The sequence below is a fragment of the Phocoena sinus genome, chromosome 1 (genome assembly GCF_008692025.1).
Source record: "Phocoena sinus isolate mPhoSin1 chromosome 1, mPhoSin1.pri, whole genome shotgun sequence".
Lineage (NCBI taxonomy): Eukaryota > Metazoa > Chordata > Mammalia > Artiodactyla > Phocoenidae > Phocoena > Phocoena sinus.
In genome coordinates, this window is record NC_045763.1 from 164,144,633 (window position 1) to 164,166,232 (window position 21,600).

The window sequence follows — 21,600 nt, forward strand, 5'->3', positions numbered from 1 at the left end:
GATCTGGTGATGGCTTCATGCATGTGTTTTCTTACTGATGATTCATTGCACCGTGTGCTTATCATAGCTCTTTTCTATAAGTATGTTCACTTCAGTTAAAAAGATTTTTTAGGGCTTCCCTGGTGGCACAGTGGTTAAGAACCTGCCTGCCAACGCAGGGGACACGGGTTCGAGCCCTGGTTTGGGAAGATTCCGCATGCTGCGGAGCAACTAAGCCCGTGAGCCACAACTACTGAGCCCATGCACCGTAACTACTGAAGCCCACGTGCCTAGAGCCCGTGCTGTGCAACAAGAGAAGCCACCGCAACCAGAAGCCTGTGTGCCGCAACCAAGAGTAGCCCCCGCTCGCCGCAACTAGAGAAAGCCCACATGCAGCAACAAAGACTCAACACAGCCAAAAATAAATAAGTAAAAATAAATAAAATAAATTTATTGTAAAAAAAGGTTTTTTAAAAACTTAGGAAAATTTTTTCTGTAATTCATGATTCTTCATCTGATTTTATTTATAATAAACATTTCAAAACTTTAAAACAATAGGAGTATCAATATTGAAAACGTGGGTCACTTAAAAGTAAAGAGGTGCATAGAGCCCAGTATACTTGAGGATAAGCCAGCCACTCTTTTCTCTTTCTTTTTCCCCTAAAACATCAGGCGTTTTGCTCATACTATCCTCCCATCTGGTCAGTGGTGAGAAAATAAAGTTGAAGAGGTGAGTGGGAGTGGAATTTTGTTATTTAAATTAGCCCAACACTAATATTCTCTCTTCCTGGGAGAATATGAGCTTCAAAGATGCCTGCAGCCATCGAGGTTGTCTGGACCAATGCTGCCTTCGGGAATGTTCCCTTAGATGGCATGCTGGCCATGCAGTCTGGTTCCACTGCCAGGTAGGCCTTGCCCCTGAGAGGGGGAGGGAGGGAGGAACTCACCAAAGTGTGTTCCAAAGAACTCCTTCTTAGGTGTGGAGATAAGCAGTCCACGTTACATCGCAGCCAAGGACGTTCTATTTTCCAAGACCACAGTAAGTGTCAAGAGGGAGAAACTGGCCAGCTCCTTAGCTTCCCTTCCCTCTATCTGAACACCTGCTCTGTCTCCCACAGTCCTCATCACCCAAGCTAGGAAGGTGGAAGGCATCTTCAGTTCTTCTGTTCAGTGATCAGGCATTTATTACTTAGATGTACTTATTCTCACAGACACTGACCTAGCTCAAGCTGTCTTTGTCTTTCATATGTTTACTTTGGCCTCCTATTTAATCTCCTATTCCAATCTCTTACACACTGAAACTGGGGTTGCCTTCAAAAGATACTAATTAATCATGTCACTTCTCAGCTTAGCATCCTCCTGTGGCCTAAACACATTGGTCTAATTATGCATGGGCCTTTGTAATCTGACATCAGTCCACCTTGGCACCTGTCCTGCCCCCTCTCCCCTGACTGGATATATTGCCATTCCAGTGGAACACCATGTTCTTTCACATCTCAGGCCTGGCTCACAGTGTTCCCATTACCCACCTCCTCCCTCCACCCAAACACAAGACCCACTCCTGGGCTTGAAATACCCATCATGAGAAGCCCTGCCCAATCCCTCACTCCATTTTCTGCTCAGACTGTGCTGACCTGGACTGTGGCCATTAAACACCCTCTGCTTAAGTACTAGCTTCTCAGTGGCAGAATCCGTAATTCATTTTTGCATTATAGCACTTGACACATAATAAGAACAAAGTAACTTTAGCGCAGTTGAATCACTTTGCCCTATGGCACAAAGCACAGCTAACATAGGGGAGATTTGCTGGAGATTTTATGTTGTTTCCACCCCAGGAATCTGCCAAACTGGAACTTCACGGCTCGTGGCTCTCTGAAGAGAAATCAGCAAAGCTTTGGAGGTGGGGCTTCCTCAGGCATTTAGTTATTGCTGATCAGAAGTCCTTTTAGCAATACTTCTCCGTGGCTAAGGAGCCCCTGAATGTGCTCAAGGCATTCAAAAGAAACTGGTTCTAAGAGCTTGGCCCACACAAGCATTCTCTCTCTAAAGCAGAAAGTTTTAAGGAGGAGATAATATATATTTATTACAACCAAAATTCTAATTACTGTCATTGCACAGACAGGAAAACCTCTGCTACTCTGGCTAACTGTGAGTGAGCCTGGTAAATGGACAATGGGTCTTCCTTACAGACTCCAGGAAGTTTTGCTAGCTTGAACTTTCTCAAAACTAATAATGCAGAAAGCTAAATGAGTTTCACAATAACCGAGGCCTTTAGAAGTGGAGATACCAGGTGACGGAAATAGATTAGGGAACTGTAGAAGCCCTGTTTTGCAGTGCACGTATAAGGAAGTCTGTTTTTCAAATTAAAAAGCCCTATCTGAAAAGGAGTCAAAAGCAAATTAATTAATTCAACAAATACTCTTTGAGCATCTACTTCATATCTGCTTTTTTCCAACTGCCTCCTTTATTTTATTGCTCTCAGCTCACTTAGAACTTGGATGTTGAAGGAGCATCCAGATTCTCTGACCCTTTATTGCCAAACTCAGTTTGAAGTCCAGCTTAGATTCATTTATTAAAAATGACATTGTTTGTGCCACTTTAATTTTGCACCTTGCACGGCACCAGTTTGGAGCATCTGTGCCTTGACACACAAAATGTCACAGGCTTTGTTATTATTGCCGGTGGCATGGGATGGGGGAAGAAGAGGAAGGTGGACTTATAAACTGTATCTTTACTAATACATTAAAACTGAGACATATAGTATCTTCACTTTATATTTGAGAAAACAGGCTCAGAGAGGTTGAACAACTTGTCTTGGTCACACAACTAATAAGTGGCATCTGGAAATTCAAACCCGAGACTGTCTTAACTCTAAAGACTTTGGCCTCCTACATCCTGCTGGCTTTAGGGGCAGGAGATGGACTTCTGTGTCATGTCCCCTGGGGAACTACCAAAATGCCTTCTAAATCATTAACTAGTGTGAGTTGTAATAATAATAATCTTTATTAAATAGTGAATAACATTTTTTTCTTTGACCTCAAGCAACTAGTATCAGAAACCTCTCTACACAGTTGCCGCTCAGTAAACTCTGATGTTCTGACAGACAAGATTTTATTCATTTATTTATTTATTTTTGATCGCACCACATGGCATGCGGAACTTCCCTGACCAGGGAACGAACCCGTGCCCCCTGCAGTGGAAGTGCAGATTCTTAACCACTGAACTACCAGGGAATGTCCTGTCCATGTATATTTTAAATAGTGATTTTTAAATGGCTAGGGTGGAGGCAAAGAAATAACTATTGTATTGCCCAGCCTCGGAAGTAAAAGATTTAAGAAAATGGGCAAATGTTTAACTCTAGGAACCTTAGAGTATGCTCACATCCCTCCTTAGTCATAATCAGAAGCCAGTGTTTGCATTGTGCTTTTCAAATGCCTTTGAATCCTAGAGAACAATGGGTATTTCCCCACATCGCTGGGGATCTCAGGTTATCCAGCAACATTAGCATGTGTTTTATCTTGCAAAATATTACCTACAGTTTACTTATAGTCTCCTTCTCAAGACTATTGAATCGTAATGCTACAAAAGGCCTTTGAATCCTCTGTTAGGATTTCTCAACTGGATGACACAAGAATCAACTGAGGCTCTTAAAAATAGGCTACCTGGCAGTCTCCCAAGTCAATAGAAATGAAAGCAAAAATAAACAAATGGGACCTAATCAAACGTACAAGCTTTTGCACAGCAAAGGAAACCATAAACAAAGTGAAAGACAACCTACGGACTGGGAGAAAATATTTGCAAATGTTGCAACCGACAAGGGTTTAATTTCCAAAATATATGAAAAGCTCATACAATTCAGTAACAAAAACACTCAAATGACCCAATCAAAAAATGTGCAGAAGACCTAAATAGACATTTCTCCAAAGAAGACATACAGATGGCCAATAGGCACATGAAAAGATGCTCATCGCTAATTATTACAGAAATGCAAATCAAAACAATAATGAGGTACCACCTCACACTGCACAGAATGGCCATCATTAAAAAGTCTACAAATAATAAATGCTGGAGAGGCTGTGGAGAAAAGGGACCCGTCTTACACTGTTGGTGGGAATGTAAATTGGTGCAGCCACTATGGAATACAGTATGGCAGTTCCTCAATAAACTAAAAATGGGAGTTGCCATATGATCCAGCAATCCCAGTCCTGGGCATATATCCAGACAAAACCATAATTCAAAATGATACATGCACCCCTATGTTCATAGCAGCAGTATTTACGATAGCCAAAACATGGAAACAACCTAAATGTCCATTGACAGATGAATGGATAAAGAAGATGTGGTACATATATACAATGGAATATTACTCAGCCATAAAAAAGAATGAAATAATGCCATTTGCAGCAACATGGATGGACCTAGAGATTGTCATACTAAGCAAAGAAGGTCAGAAAGAGAAAAACAAAATACCATATGATATCACTTATATGTGGAATCTAAAATACAACCCAAATGAGCATATCTACGAAAATGAAACAGACTCAGACGTAGAGAACAGACTTGTGGTTGCCAAGGGTGGGGAGAATGGGGAAGGGAAGGATTGGAAGATTGAGATTAACAGATGCAAACTATCATATATAGATGGATAAACAACAAGGTCCTACTGGGTAGCACAGGAAACTATATTCAATATCCTGTGATAAACCATAATGGAAAAGAATATGAAAAAGAATGTATGTATAACTAAATCACTTTGCTATACAGAGAAATTGACACAACCTTGTAATTCAACTTTACTTCAATAAAATTTTTTTTAAAAATGCTACCTAGGCCTCACTGCAGACCTGTTGAATCAGAGTTCCTGGATGGGGCTTGGGTGATTTTTTTCTTTTATTGAAATATAGTTGACGTACAATGTTATATTAGTTTTAGGTGTACAACGTAGTGCTCTGACATTTATATGCATTATGAATTGACCACCACAATGTCTAGTAAGCGTCTGTCACCATACAAAATTATTATAATATTATTGACTATATTCCGTGCTGTACTGAGGTAAATTACATGACCAGCTAAAGCCTCAGTCACGTTGAAAAAGAGAGGAAGCAGAAGCGAGATCTGCCAACGCTGGCTTCCTGATGATCTTGACTGAGCAAACGAAGCCGCCCTGGAGATCACGTGCAGTCCAGATGTGCCTGCCACCCTCGTTCTCAAGGTGAAGCCCCTGGAGAGTTGTTAGCCCAGTGACAGCTCTGGTGCCACACTTTCCCCCCTCCTTCCTTTCCTTCCCCTGCAGCCAAGTCCAAGCAGCTGGCTGTGAGATGAGCTGACACACAGCAATGAAAATTTGCCCCGGTGGAACTTCACAGGCTCCTTCTATCCCTGCTGGAGAGCAGTAGAGGCATTTGAGGTCAAGAGGCTGAGCCCGGTAGGGAGCACAGCATGATTAGCAGCAAAGGGGATGAGGGACAAACGCCAGGAACCCTCCTTCCCGCTGCTTAGTGTGTGACAAAACTGGAAGAAAGGGAAGACTTTGGGATTTACGTGAGGTCTCAAATCTTGAAGGATGCTAAATTTGTTCTCACTTGGGACCTGTAACAGGTTCAGATGCCAGATGAAAATCAGGTTCATTTCAGGTGAGTCTAAAGATTGATTTTTTTTTTTAATTGGCATCAGGGCACAATAGATATAGTAGTTTGCAGTCCATAGTCCACTCGTAACTTGAAATTAGAAACTGAAAAGCAGTCATGTAAGTGGGAGGAGAGATTTCATTAATTCATTCAACAAATATTTCTTAACCGGCAACTGAGCAGGTTCAGTGCTAGTTGCAGACAGTACAGCTCAGAGCAAAACTCAAGTCCCTCCCCCAAGGGCGTCTCCCCCTCCCACGGTGGGGGAGGGCATGGGGAGAAGAAAAGGGCAGAGTCAGTAAGTCCAGGTATGTCTACGTTATGCACACACACCAAATAGAACAAGTGGTAAGTGCTGTGAAAAAAAGGAGGGAAAGGGCTGGCGAGAGCTGTGCGTGCGTCTGTGGGTCGGTGGTTATTTTACGTGGTGGTGGGGGACAAGGAGTGAAAGAGAGGCAGGTAGCCTTTGGGGGAGAGGGTGCTCTGCCCCACGAGACCACAGAACCTAAATGTCCGTCAGTCAAAGGCATCTACACCTAGCTGTGCCACCGTCCCTTCATGTGCTACCAGCCTCTTCATCAGATCCATGACACCTGGTCAGCCTCTTCCAGGTTGACCGGCAGACCCTCGGGTACTTTCAAGCCCCATAACAGGCCAGGTTGGTGGTCTGGTCTTGCCTCTGTCCTCCTCACTCTCCAGGGCAGGACGTCGCAGCATTGCTCCTGTCCCAAGCTCCATCTGTGACATTGATGACCCCTAACCTCTGCAGAGGAGGGGCCTTGCGGAGCCATCATACCTGCACTCCCGGTGGCCTCACGGGTCATTACCTCGAGGCTGAGGGACAGTGGCTGTGAGCTGCCAGCCTTCCCAAATTTTAACTCATTCACTTCTCACTGTAGCCCTGGAAGGGATGTGTGACTTTATCATCAGTTTGCAAATAAAGAAACTTGCCCATGGCTAGAGAGAGGCAGAGTTGGGCAAGTCTTATCCACTGAAAACCCCTTTCTTTAAGGAAACAAAGCACAATTATGGAAAGTGTAAACGTCTAGGGTTTAAATAACGCCCCAAGCGTAGTCACAAGGCAAAAACGGTGACTCAGGAAAGGAGAGAGGGCTTAAGTCCTCTTAAGTGCTGGCCATCGGTTGGCACAAAAAAGGATTAAGTGCGGAGCACTTCGCTATGGGAGAGAGCCATTTAATACACGTGTGGATAACTTCGTTCATTTATTTTTCTGTTGCTAAAGGAATTTGTAGAAATTTACAGCAAGGCAGCAGAAAGGTATATGAGTCATCCATAATCTTGCTTTTCAGAGACTACCACTATTAACAGCTGTCAAATATCTGCCTCTAAGATTTCCTCTCATCAGATGGATTGGGGTGATTTTTGTCCCTGGTCAGATGTTAACATTACTTCCCCATGAAGCAGGCCTTTTTGGGGTCCTGTCCCAGTGACCCACCTTCATTCCTACAAAGAATGACTCCCCAAGGTGAAAGTGAGGCAGGAGATAGATGGGCTCCAGGCTAGACACTTACAACTGGCCTCCTGTTCACACTTCCTGGGGTGAGAAGAAGATGGGCTCCAGGCTGGACATTCATTACCAGCCCCCTGTTTACATTTCCTGAAGCAAGAGACAAACGGGCTCCAGGACTACATATTTAGGACCAGACTCCTGTCTGTATTTCCAGATCTGCACCTCAGTATAAAAACCAGCAACAGAAATAGGGTAAATAACCAGACATTGGACATTTTTATGGCAGGGATAGAGTGGGACTAATTAAAAGATCAAGAGGTCATACATTTCCCATCCTTGGGGCAAGGGAAACATTGCAGGTGCACAGAAAGACTCCTTGGGGGCAAAAAGGAGAGGGTGCCACTCCATGATATGTGATGCTAAGGCCGCCCCATAGGCCTCTGGGCTATAATCCATCTTGGAAAAAAGTTGCACATGCATGTTCGAGAGGGTCCTGAGGCAGATCAGGTGTGGAAAAAGAAACCAGATAATTGGCCAAAGGTAAACAAAGACCCGGAAGAACTGCCTTATATAGATGACTTCAATGCCTCTTTACTGAGCTTCTCATTAGGGAGGATGCCCACACCCTTTCTCTCTGGGTGTGCATCTCTGCCTTGCTTCTGTCTTAAGTAAACAAACTGTTTCTCTGTGTGCTCTCCCGCTTGTTGTGCTGTGTCTCTAATAATAAACTTTGTATCTGTTTTTACAGTTTTTGCCTCGTGAGAAATGCATTTTTCACTGGGGGCAGGAGCCAGGGGTTACGGTGGCTAGGATTCCTGGTTTGCATCCAGGCTACCCAGGTTCCATTCCTGGGCAGGGAACTAAGATCTCTCTTCACGCCACCACTCACTGCTGCCTCTCCGAGATCCAAAGGGCACCCTGGCGACACCTGACTCCAAGGCCCTGGGACCAGAATCCTTTTGCTCTGTCTCTTACTGGGAGGCCCATCTCTTAAGAAGCCCCTGCAGAGAAGGGCACCTCATTGCTTTGCAGGCCGGCCCAGGCCTTTCTGAGGCCATTCTGATTGTTGGAAAGCTTTTCTCTCTTAGAGGTAGACTCCAGGTGAGGTCTGATCATTAACACAGCACGCTGGATGGGTAACCCAAGTTGCACTAAGTTTCTTTTTTTTGTCTTTTTTTGTTTTTTAATCACCTTCCTTGCAGCCAGTTTTAAAAAATCCAAGATGTTTCTTACATGAACTACTTGATATCATCTTTCTCAGTCAGCTGTGGCTGCCTTAACAAAATAGCACCAACTGGGGGGCTTAAACAATAGACACTTATTTCTCACAGTGCTGGAGGCTGGGAAGTCCAAGACCAAGGTGCCGGCAAGGTAGGTTTCATTCTGACACCTCCCCTCTTGGCTTGTGGAGGTCACCACCTCACCATGTGCTCACATGACCTCTTTTGTGTGAGTGGAGAGAGGAAGCTCTGGTATCTCCCCTCATAAGGGCGCTAATTCCATCATGAAGGCTCCCCACACCCACCTCACAACCTCATCTAAACTTTATACCTCTCGGACTTCCCTGGTGACACGGTGGTTAGGAATCTGCCTGCCAATGCAGGGGACACGGGTTCGAGCCGTGGCCTGGGAAGGTCCCACATGCTGCGGAGCAACTAAGCCTGTGCGCCACAACTACTGAAGCCCACGTGCCACAACTACTGAAGCCTACACACCTACAGCCCGTGCTCCGCAACAAGAGAAGCCACCACAATGAGAAGCCCGTGCACCGCAAGGAAGAGTAGCCCCTGCTCGCTGCAACTAGAGAAAGCCCACGCACAGCAACGAAGACCCAGCACAGCCAAAAAGAAATAAATAATAAAATAAACTTAATACCTTTCCAGGCCCCACCACCTAGTGCCATCACATTGGGGCTTAGGGCTTCAACATATCAGTCTCAAGGGGACACAAACATTGAGTCCATAGCACCATGCCAGGTCTGCCAACCCTGAATGATTTTGTGAACCAACCCTCATCAAGAAAGAATGACTTTTGAAAGGTCTGTAAAGTGAGGGCTGCCAACCAGCTTCTCTGGACTCCATTCTAGGATTGTCTGCCTTATGCTGGCCTTTCTGGGACAGACCCCTCCCACCCATGTCCTCTGCCTGGCTCTTGTTTATAGAAAAACTTTATCCTCCTAGGCCTTCCCTGAGTTCTAAAGAATAAATTTAATCAGAGAAGTGAGAAAATGCAGAAGCAAAGGAAGACAGTCAAGCAAGACAAAATAATAATAGTTTAGCCACTAAACAAGGTCAGGGATCTTTAGTTTCTCCTCAAGAGCTATAGATAATACTCTGAGCCATGTCGTTTGAGCTGTTTTGCAGATACTGAATCCCCACCAGGTGGAAGAAGTTAACTGGATGCTGCCCTCAAGCACACAGACCCCAGAACCAGAAGGTGGGTGATGTTGACTCCTGATGACCTCACCACCAACCCATCAGAAGAGTGTCCATGAGCTGATCGGGACCCAACCCTCCCTTATCCTGTCTAAAAACCTTTCCTGGGCTTCCCTGGTGGCGCAGTGGTTGAGAGTCCACCTGCCGATGCAGGGGACATGGGTCCGTGCCCCGGTCCGGGAAGATCCCACATGCCGCGGAGCGGCTGGGCCCGTGAGCCATGGCCGCTGAGCCTGCGCGTCCGGAGCCTGTGCTCTGCAACGGGAGAGGCCACAACGGTGAGAGGCCCGCATAGCACACACACACACACAAAAAAACCTTTCCTGATAGCCTTCAGGTAGTGTGGGCCTTTTAAGCACTAGCCACCTGGACTCCTTGCTTGGAGCCCAGCAGTAAATGCATACTTTCCTTCACCACAACCCTGTATCAGCATATTGGCTTTATTGGGTGAGCAGGCCCAAGTTTGGTTCGGTAACAATGCCGTGCTCCATGTATCCAAACCCTCTTGGAAGCCAGTTAAATACTTATTACTCAGCAAAAGTTTAGTGAGCACTTCCAGGCTCTGTAGGAGAGCTGGGGACACGGTGGCAAACAGACAAATACGGCTTCTGCTCTCACAAAGCCCATGTGATGGTTCATGACTGAACTGAACAAAATATCTGGATAGGATGATTTCTGGTGGAGAGGCATACTAGGAAGAAAATAAGGGAAAGGGGCACGGGCAGATCCCAGTTTTGGAGCCTGAAGCTTATTTGGGGACCCTCTTTTAGAAAAAGAATACATGGGCTATTAGTTTCCCAGGGCTGCCATAACAAAGTATCACAAACTGGGAGCCTCAACAATTCTCTCACGGTTCTGGAGGCTAGAAATCCAAGGTGTCGGTTCCTTCAGAGGGCTCTGAGGTCGCATGCGTTCAGGCCTCTCTCCAGTCATTCCTTAGCTGGTAGATGCACCCACCCCGTCCTTACCTTCACATGGCATTGTCCCTGTGTTGACGTCTTCTTCTAAGTCTTGTTGGATCAGGGCCCCACTCCTTCAGCATGACCTTGTCTTTTTTATTTTTTTAATTTTTATTTTATGTTGAAGTATAGTTGATTAACAACGTTGTGTTAGTTTCAGGTGTACAGCAAAGTGATTCTGTTTTACATATACATGTATCTATTCTTTTTCAAATTCTTTTCCCATTTAGGATATTACAGAATACTGAGCAGCGTTCCCTGTGCTATACAGTAGGTCCTTGTTGGTCATCTATTTTATATATAGCAGTGTATATATGTCGGTCCCAAAGTCCCAATTTATTCCCACCCCCCGCCAGCATGACCTCATCTTGGCTAATCACATCCACAATGACCCTATGTCCAATAAGTTCCAATTCTGAGGTATGGGCGCTAGGACTTCAATGTGTCTTTTTTGGGGGGCAAGATTCAACCCCCAACACAAGGCTAGGGCTCCTCCAGGGCTTGCAGGGGGCCTGTGCCAGCAGGGGGCTCTGAGGTGTAAGCTTCTTCAGCATGGCAGCAGCTCTACCCCTGGGATGTGGGTGGCAAACTGTGTGGCGAGGGGCCCAGCAGACCCATCAGTGCCCCTCCTGTCCTCTCCACCCACTCTGGAGATCCCAGTCCCCCGTTTGCAGAAGCCCTCCTGGGTCTCTCAAGGGCTTCCTCTGCCCCCAGCCCCAGCAGACTAGAAGTGGCCTCAGGAGAATCCACCAGCCAGAGAGGAACAGGGGTTGGTGAATGTACACCTCAGCCTCTTCCTCCCTCAGACGGACTTTTTTTTTTTTTTTTTTGGTACGCGGGCCTCTCACCGCTGTGGCCCCTCCCGTTGCGGAGCACAGGCTCCGGATGCGCAGGCTCAGCGGCCATGGCTCACGGGCCTAGCTGCTCCGCGGCATGTGGGATCTTCCCAGACCGGGGCACGAACCCGCGTCCCCTGCATCGGCAGGCGGACTCCCAACCACTGCCCCACCAGGGAAGCCCCAGAGGGACTTTTTAAAAGATCTTTTATCGTAAGTGCAGATGCAGAAAAACACAGCGAAGACATCCAGGGCTTCTTGAACTACTCTAAGGCAGACACCCTGTAACCACTGGTGGGACATTGTGCGGTGTGGTCCGTCCAGTCTCAGGAGCCGCAGCACCAAGGTGACCTTTCCCCATCTCTTCATCGTGCTCCTGGGACCACCTTCCAAATAAGTGGCTTGCACCGAAGTCTTGTCTCTGTGTCCGCTTTGGGGGAAACTCAAAAGCAGGCAGTTGGTAAGGAAAGGCCTCTTTAAAGAGATGGCATCTGAGGCGAGACCTGGGTGTTGAGAAGGCGTTGGCCATGCAGGGACGCGGCCTAGTGTTGAGGGGCGGCAGGGTGCGGGGAGGCGGGACACGACGACCGCAGAGGCCCCAGGACAGTGGGCCTGGGGGTGTACGGGGAACAAAAAGGAAGCCCGGTGTGGCTGTAGCACAGGCACGGGAGAGGCAGCGGAAGCCTGGAAATCCTGCGTGTGTGTGTGTGTGTGTGTGTGTGTGTGTGTGTGTGTGTCTGTGCTGTGCGTCCGCAGGTATGCGAGTCACGTGGGAGGTGGGGTGAGGGCCCCTGTGGGGAGAGGCCGCCTCCTTCTTCCCTTTCCACCCCTGCGGGCTGACACGTCCCCACACACACAGGAAGCTGTGTTCTGAAAACCCCATTTCACGTACCCATTCGAGTCCCGCGACAAGTATCTATTCAGATCAGGTCGTTAGGAACCAAATCGTCTCAACAGCTGCGCTAAGTGCGGAGAACCCTGAGTAACCGGGACCCAGCTTCAGCTCCCCCGTGTTGGCTAATGATGGAAACACAGTTGCCGTTGCCCAATAGCGGCTCCGAAGCTGGGGCACCGCTTCCAGTAGAACAATTGGCAGCTATTTAATAAGCCCCAGCTGCAAAGGGGGAATGAGTCAGGGTGTTGAAAGCTGCCCTCACCTGAAGCTGCGGTGGGTGTGGCTCCCTCTCTGACTAATTATTACCTGCCTTTGTTACTCTAGTGTGAGACAGGCCTGCTGTGGAATGCTGGTGGTGTGGATTGACAAACCCAGTGATGAGTTTTGCTGAAAAGAGGAAACCACTCAAGTCAAACTTATAGAGACAGGAAGTAGAATGACAGGTGCCAGGGGCTGGGGGAGGGTGACTTGTTCAATGGGTACAGACTTTCAGCTCTGTAAGATGAAACGGCTCTGGAGATTGGTTGTACAACAATGTGAATGTACTTAATACTACTTAAGAATGGTTAAGAAGGTAAATTTTGTTATGTGAACTTTACTACAATTAAACAGAAAAAATTCTTGGGCTTCCCTGGTGGCACAGTGGTTGAGAGTCCGCCTGCCGATGCAGGGGACACGCCCGGTCCGGGAGGATCCCACATGCCGCGGAGCGGTTGGACCCGTGAGCCATGGCCGCTGAGCCTGCGCGTCTGGAGCCTGTGCTCCGCAACGGGAGAGGCCGCAACAGTGAGAGGCCCATGTACCGCAAAAAAAAAAAAATAAAGTGAGCTCCAGGCCACAGGCTCCTGTTCTGACTTCTGCTTAAGCACCCTGTGGTCCCGTCAAATGTGGAAATAACTTGAGGGGGTTACAGGCTATGCCACCCATCCCCACTCCCACCCTTTTGGGTGCCACCATGTCGCTGGGCCTGCTGCCCAAATTCCTGGGAGTGTTGGAATTGATATTATCTGTAAATAAACTTCACACATTACACTAATTAGGAGAGGGCTCTGAATTCAAGGAAAATGTTCATTGTAAATCCAAATGCAAAACTCATGGACTTTGAATTTAGACACTAGACTTGAGCTGACTGTGGCTTTAGACAAGTTACTTATGCTTTCCTATTCGTTTTCTTGCCTGCGAAATGAGGCTGATACCAATGGGAAGATTAACAGGGCATGAAGAGACCAACCCTGGCAACAGCCCAGTGCCTGGCACATGGCAGGACCCCCGTCAATATTGGCAGCCCCCCAGTTAGGGTTCTCTGGGAACAAGTAGGTTTATCGCCCTTTCGTCCTCAGAAAGTTTGGCTTCTTACCGTATCATTCTGTGAAGTAGATTAAATTCTTCCTACACCTGTGCTTACATTATGCATTTACTCAGTAAACGTTTACAGAGCCTGGGTAACCCTCAGGGCAGGCAGGTCCAAATGGGTCTGGAGCAATGTCACTTTTCCCTAGAAGTTCAACCATGGGCCTAAGCTAGTTGCAGAGACAGCTTGTGGCATCGTTAGGTGTTTCTCCCTGGAATATGAGGAGGAGAATGGGGAGCGGGTGGGCTTCAGCCTTTATGGTAGAGCATTCAGAGACCCCAGGATTCCAAACTGCATGGCACTGTAGCCCAACACCCTTGCTTCACACACGAACAAACAGAGGTTCTTCAGAGATAAGTAAGTAACTTCAGTCATGAAGCCTCTACGCTGTGTGGGCTAGGGCTTGGGCTTGGGAACAAGCTACTTAAGGTCTGGGTTCTGGGAGATAAAAAGCTGGCTAGCCTGAAGCAAGTTACCTAACTTCTTGGATTCTCTGTTTCCTCCTCCTGTAAATGGAAGTAAGATTACCGACTTTACATTGTGAGATTTAAAAGGAAATAATGATGCTAAATTGAAATAAGACACTGGGACTTCCCTGGTGGCACCGTGGTTAAGTAAGACTCCGAATTCCCAATGCAGGGGACCCGGGTTCTGCCCCTGCTCAGGGAACTAAGATCCCACATGCATGCTGCAACCAAGAGTTCTCATGCCACAACTAAGGAGCCCACGTGCCGCAACTAAGACCTGGAGCAACCAAATAAATAAATATTAAAAAAACAAACAAACACTTAACCATTCTTGTCAGGATGTAGGGTTTTTATTTTAAAAAAGAAAGAAAGAGAGAAAAGACAGTGACTTTCCTAATACATGATCACTCTTTTTTTTTAGTTAATTAATTTATTTTGGGCTGTTTTGGGTCTTCGTTGCTGCGCGTGGGCTTTCTCTACTTGCAGAGAGCAGGGGCTACTCTTCATTGCGGTGCGCGGGCTTCTCATTGCAGTGGCTTCTCTTGTTGCGGAGCACGGGCTCTAGGTGCACGGGCTTCAGTAGTTGTGGCATGTGGGCTCAGTCGTTGTGGCTCACGGGCTCTAGAGAGCAGGCTCAGTAGTTGTGGCGCATGGGCTTAGTTGCTCCTTGGCATGTGGGATCTTCCCAGACCAGGGCCAGAACCCATGTCCCCTGCATTGGCAGGCGGATTCTTAACCACTGCGCCACCAGGGAAGTCCCTATGATCACTCTTATCTCTGATCCTTTAAGAAAGGAGACAACAAAGGGATCAAAGGGATGAGTGAGACCATCGGAGTCCACCCAGGCACCTCCCAGGGAGCCTGGCCCGAGAGCTCAGGGGCGGAGGAATCTCACACATAGTTTGAGAGATCTCCTGACTCTACAAAGGAAGAGAATCAGGGACTCTAGATCAGTTAGCTAGGCCAACTCAGTTCCCAAAGGACTAAGGAGGTTTTTGGAATTTGACTTTTGCCCTTTCCTCTGGCCCAGCTCCTCCCTCTGGTGGAAACAAACAGCTCTGGTCAAACTGCTTTAGACCCAGCTTGTCTGGTGGCCCTGGGCTGGGGGCCCCAGAGGGAATCGGGTACTCTGAAAAGAAAGAATGAAATCTTCAGGAATTTGATGAATCTGTCATTCAGAGTTGATTTTTGGTGAATCCTCTTGCTTTTATTTATCTGTTTTTGAGAAGGTAGCTGGAGATGAAAAACTTTCTTTTACGAAATCGAGGGATGGCAGAGTTTGAATTAGAATCTGCGGTTGTTTTCAACTCTAAAAGTCGTTAAAGTCGAGTGCAGTGGGTGAGCTACCAGATTTACTTCTGAGCCTGTGAAGAGAGAGCGGCGACCCCAGTGGGGGCACTTGGTCGGGTGTGCATGGAACCAAGGGGACATGCAGGGTTTAGAAGCCTGGCTGGTTAGGCCAGCGCTTTCATTGTCAGCGCTGAAACAGACATGACCAAGCATGGAAAGGTGATATGAAAGTGCTTTCACTCAAGACAACAGCAGAAAAGAACCACTTTCTGGCACACTTAAGGCCCAGCCTGGAGGGGAAACGAGTTGTCAAGACGTGTGGTTATTAAATCAACTAGACTCCAATAAAAATTTTAAAAATAAATAAAATTTGCTTGCAAAATTGTAAAAAAAAAAAAAAAAAGATGTGTGGTTATGGCTAAGATCGGAGACTGCTGTTCAGGGGGCTGGAAACCTCAACCCTACCCTCCATGTGCCAAAAAAATCTCAGCTCATAAGTGGGAAGGAAATTGGAGGCTTCAACCACTGCGAAACAAAGGACTATCCTCTTCCCTTTTTGACCGATGAAGGGTTACTCTGGGTCCAAGGGCCTGTTCCAGCAGCCTTGCATAATGACCTCACAGGGGAGGAATATTAGTGGCCCTCCTTGGATTAGTGAATTGCTGACCTACAAGGAACCCAACATTGAGGCCAACTCTATTCCTCCAGGTCATTTCACGATGCAACGATTCTGTGCCTTTGCTGAGGATTACAAATACAGGGATGTGTGCCTGGTAACACGTAATCCACTCTTTTTTTTTCTGTTTTGTTTTTGCTATGTTTGGGTCTTCATTGCTGCACGTGGGCTTTCTCTAGTTGTGGCGAGCGGGGGCTACTCTTCGTTTGCAGCGCACGGGCTTCTCATTGCGGTGGTTTCTATTGTTGTGGAGCATGGGCTCCAGGCACGCTGGCTCAGTAGTTGTGGCTTGCGGGCTTAGTTGCTCTGCGGCATGTGGGATCTTCCCAGACCAGGGATCGAACCCATGTCTCCTGCATTGGCAGGTGGATTCTTAACCACTGTGCCAGCAGGGAAGTCCACGTAATCCACTCTTAACTCTAGAAATGCTGCCTGGGTTTCTTTGGGTTCTGTCTTTTGAAGAAAATTCTAAGTGTGTGCCCCAGACCCCCTCGGACCCCTTCGTTTTGATCTTTGTGTGCCAGTTCACACACGCCTGTTGTAGCAGCTACCTCTGAGCAGCAGTGATGCATTCACTTGTCAGCATCTGAAAGCTTCCCCTCTGCTGGGTCCAGTTATTTGCTTTATGAACCATCTGCCAATTTGGATTAAATTCGGCGAAAACAAACTCCATTTTCAGATGACGCTCCCCATTCTTCTTCCTCTACCATGTCATCAGTTTTCCAACCAAAAAGTACCAGCATGCTCTGACCTGCATATCCTTCTGTTGTCATATCCTGCTCCTTTTTCCAACGGGGACCCTCCCTGGGTTGTTACCACACTCTGTTTTGCTAATCCCCATCGCAGACCTCACCCTCAGCCCGGTGGGGATCTCTGGCTTTGATGTCTTCAGGTCTCTGCTGCCACCTCTCCTCCACTCTGAGCCCCCGTTGCAGGTGCCACCCTCATCCTTGTCCTATCTCAGAATCAGATACACCGAGACAGTCTCAGGGGTTTAGTGCTGTTGGGTTTCTGTGGGTAAAGATTTTTCAGGGCCTTCCCAGCCCTAGGGTTAGACTATCCTTGCTTCATTTCAAATGACTAAGGCTCCTGGAGAGTTTTCCTAAGAAGACAAGAAATAACACATTTCCCTCCTTATCCAAGCAAAGTAACTTCTGAGTCAGCTGTGCCAGTGGAACAGCAAGAGCACAGGCGTGGACAGCCCCGCTGCTTGCAGCGCACACCCTCACGCTGATCTCTTGGAACCTCCGTGTCTTCATGTGAGCATGTGGGATATGGTATCTCTCTCCCCCAGGCCAACATGGATTAAAAGGCGAGCCCGTGGGGACAGTCTGGCAGAGTTCAGACACTGATCAACGGCACTGTTTTGTGCCCTCCATTCAGTTCCAGCCACGTCGTGACTCTCCTATGTAAGGCACTGAGTCCTTTGTTACTGAATTCTTTCTTTTTTAAAAAAATTTTATTGGAGTACAGTTGACTTACAATGTTGTGTATGTTTCAGGTGTACAGGAAAGTGATTTTTCCCATATAGGTCATTACAGAGTATTGAGTAGAGTTCCCTGTGCTATACAGTAGCTCCTTGTTAGTCATCTATTTTACATACAGTAGTGTGTGTTTGTTAATCCCAATCTCCTAATTTATTGCTTCCCCTCACGTTTCCCCTTTGGTAACCATGAATTTTATTTCGAGATCTGTGAGTCTGTTTTGTAGAAAAGTTCATTCGTATTATTTTTTTAACATCATGTAAGTTTCAGGTATACAACAAAGTGATTCACAATTTTTATTTATTTAAAAGTATTTATTTATTTATTTTTGGCTGTGCCAGGTCTTAATTGCGGCACGCGGGATTTTTCATTGTAGCACACGGGCTTCTCTCTAGTTGTGGTGCATGGGCTTAGTTGCTCTGCGGCACGTGGGATCTTAGTTCCCTGACTAGGGATCGAGCCCACATCCCCTGCATTGGAAGGCGGATTCTTAGCCACTGGACCAGGGAAGTCCCATTTGTATCATTTTTATATTAGATCCCACATATAAGTGATATAATACGATGTTTGTCTTTCTCTGACTTACTTCACTTAGTATGATAATCTCTGGGTCCATCCATGTTGCTGCAAATGGCTTTTTTTTTTTTTTTTTTTTTGCGGTACACGGGTCTCTCACTGTTGTGGCCTCTCCCGTTACGGAGCACAGGCTCCGGACGCACAGGCTCAGCGGCCATGGCTCACGGGCCCAGCCGCTCTGCGGCACGTGGGATCCTCCCGGACTGGGGCATGAACTCGTGTCCCCTGCATCAGCAGGTGGACTCTCAACAACTGTGCCACCAGGGAAGCCCTTTTTTTTTTTTCTTTTTTTAATTTATTGTATTTATTTAGTTTTGGCTGTGTTGGGTCTTCGTTGCTGCACGCGGGCTTTCTCAAGTTGCGTCGAGCGGGGACTACTCTTCATTGCGGTGCACAGGCTTTTCATTGCAGTAGCTTCTCTTGTTGTGGAGCACGGGCTCTAGGTGCGCGGGCTTCAGTAGTTGTGGCACGCAGGCTCAGCAGTCGTGGCTCGCGGGCTCTAGAGCGCAGGCTCAGTAGTTGTGGCACACAGGCTTAGTTGGTCCGCGGCATGTGGGATCTTCCCGGACCAGGGCTTGAACCCGTGTCCCCTGCATTGGCAGGCAGATTCTTAACCACTGTGCCACCAGGGAAGCCCAAATGGCTTTATTACTGAATTCTGATTCCATTTGCATATCCCAGCACTAGAGCATCAGCTCCTTAACTGGGGACCATGATTTGTCTTTGCATCCTCTCTGCCTAATGCAGTGCCTGGCCAAGTACCTGTAGAATGAATAAGTAAGTGCATTTTTACTTTGGATTTAAACCTTAGTGTTTCATATTAGAATTTAGATGGGCCGTTTCCTCAGCTTCTGCTAAAATGCTTGATCTTTCCAAGGAAGCTAAGGCAGTGTTGAAGTGAGGCCCTCATTTCTGGGGGCACCTGTACCTGGCAGCCGCCCACTCGGCACACACCACTCCACAGCCTCCGTCTCCAAGCTCACCTGAATCTACCCAACCCTTATCCTGCAGGAGGATGAGATGACACTAACGTAGGGTATGATCAACGCCCTCATTAAAGCAGCCAGTGTGAATGTTGAACCTTTCTGGCCAGGTTTGTTTGCAAAGGCCCTGGCCAATGTCAACACCAAGACGCTTATCTGCAGCCTAGGGCTAGTGGCCCTGCCCAGCAGGAGGTCCTGCCCCTGATGGAGGACAAAATGGGAGCAAAGAAAGAAGGCTCTGAGGAGTCTGACAATGGCATAGGCTTTGGTCTTTTTGATTAAATCTCCTTTGTATTATGTTCAATAAAAAGCTGACCTCTTAAAAGAAAATAAAAAAGAATTTTAGATCGTTAAGTCAAAAACCCCCAGAGATCTAGCCAGAACTGCTGGCACACAGGAAGGGATGGACAAGACAGTGGAACGAAAGCACATCTGGTAACGCATGGGAACTATGTTTTCCTTCCCGCTCCCGTTGCAGGACTAGGCTCATTAGACAAGCCCTGTGAAGCACGGTCCAGAGTCTGGGCTCTGGAGTCACTGTCTCAATCTCAGATCCTGTCTCTGCAACTCACTAAGTGTGACCTTGAGCCAGCTACTCTCTGAGCCTGTCTTCTCGTCTATAAAATGAAGATATTAATAGTACTACCTACATCACAGACATACTGAGAATGAAATAAGGTAATGCATAAACTTAGTTCAGGGCTCAGTGAATAAGAATTCTCAATAAATGGCCACAGTGTTCAGTGGACTGAATACACACTCACTTAAAGGTTATTCAAATGCCCTCCATCTTTTTTTTTTTTTTTTTTAATTAATTTTTGGCTGCGTTGGGTCTTCATTGCTGCACGCGGGCTTTCTCTAGTTGCGGCGAGCGGGGGCTACTCTTCGTTGTGGCGCACGGAGTTCTCATTGTGATGGCTTCTCTTGTTGCGGAGCACGGGCTCTAGGTGCGCGGGCTCAGTAGTTGTGGCTCGTGGGCTCTAGAGCGCAGGTTCCATAGTTGTGGTGCACGGGCTTAGGTGCTCTGCGGCATGTGGGATCTTCCTGGACCAGGGCTCGAACCCGTGTCCCCTGCATTGGCAGGTGGATTCTTAACCACTGCGCCACCAGGGAAGCCCTTGTTTCTGTTTTCAATGAAAAGCTTCTCAAGTTTAAGGATAGCCTCTGTCGGTCTCTCTCCATTCATTAAGCACTTACTTTGAGCCAAGCACTGTTCTTGTTAGCGTTGGGGAACAGAGAAATAAAAGGTCATCCCTGCCCTTAAGAAATTACAGCCTCAGGGGAAAACAAAGTATATTTACAAAATAGTATGTGGACCGTGAATGAGATAAATAAACACTGGTTGGAGAGTCCAAAAAGCGGCACCTGACCTGCTGGCGAGAGGGATGGGCTACCAAATACTGGTGTGAGCCCGAAGGACCCAGACCAGGAATGGGGAAAGGGAATCTAGGCAGAAGGGAGAACTCGTGCAAAGCTACTGAACCATGTCTCAGGACCTATCCTTGTGCCTTCAAGGCTCTGCTACCCAGCCTTCCTACCGCCCTGATTCGTAGGTCTCTCTTTGGAAGTCACCGCCAGTGACAGATAGAATGGCCCAAGCTGGCAGATGGAAGCTAGACTGGCCTGGAGACCTCTAGGAGGCTGAACCCTCCGTCAGGCAAGAGGTCACGTAAGCAGAACTGGCAAGTTTTGGGAAGGAAAATGAGGCACCCCCGTCTACGGACCAGGAAGGAAATGGAACTGAGAGGGGGCTGAGCTGGCAGAGCTGGGGGTTTTCAGCACTTGCAAGGCAGCTAAGCCACTGACTGAAGTTCTACAGCAAAGGGGAGTGAGTGGAGGGCTCAGTGAGTGTCAAACCCAAGGGGAGGTTTCACAGATACTTTTACTGACTGAGCCCGTACATCTGAATTGTAAAGTTGGTTCTGTTGTCACTCTAAACGTTAAAGCAAAGGGTCATTAAGCAATAGTTCGAAGACGGTAGGAATTTTCCCAGGCAAGAGGACAGGGAAGGGAAAGCAAAGTACTCTGTCTCCCCAGATTACGTCTGTGAAAACCCAATCCTTCTGAGCACGAGCACTGTGCCCTTCACCACCAGCATGTGAAACTGCAGTACAGCTGGGAATTATAAGAGAATTTTATAGCATCTTGTATTCAGGATGACAGAGGGTTGGTGTTATGTACAAACTGTAGACTATTTGATTTTTTGATACCATGGACTACTTTAAAATAGTTCACCAGGGACATCCCTGGCAGTCCAGTGGTTAAGACTCCTCCGGGCGCGCACCGCAGGGGACACAGGGTTCGATCCCCGGTCAGCGGAAGATGCCGCATGCTGAGCAGCCCGGCCAAAAAAAAAGATAAAAAAATAGTTCACCATCTCACACTACATTTACCCAAATGACACGTTTCAGGTAACCAGGACTGCCGGCCTAACAGCCCTCGATACTGGCTACTTGACTCCAACCATCTACCACCAGACCCAACCAGCTTCCGCTGAAACGAAATGACAAGAAACTCTTGATCAGTTAGTTGAGTTGCTTCTACTTTGAGAGTCCACGCATCTGAAAA

General features: G+C 47.3%; 1 pseudogene; it reads left to right on the top strand.

Moving 5' to 3' along the window:
- The first annotated feature begins 789 nt into the window (after window positions 1-789).
- LOC116742164 lies at window positions 790-19,896 on the top strand (annotated as a pseudogene).
- The last annotated feature ends 1,704 nt before the right edge of the window (window positions 19,897-21,600 follow it).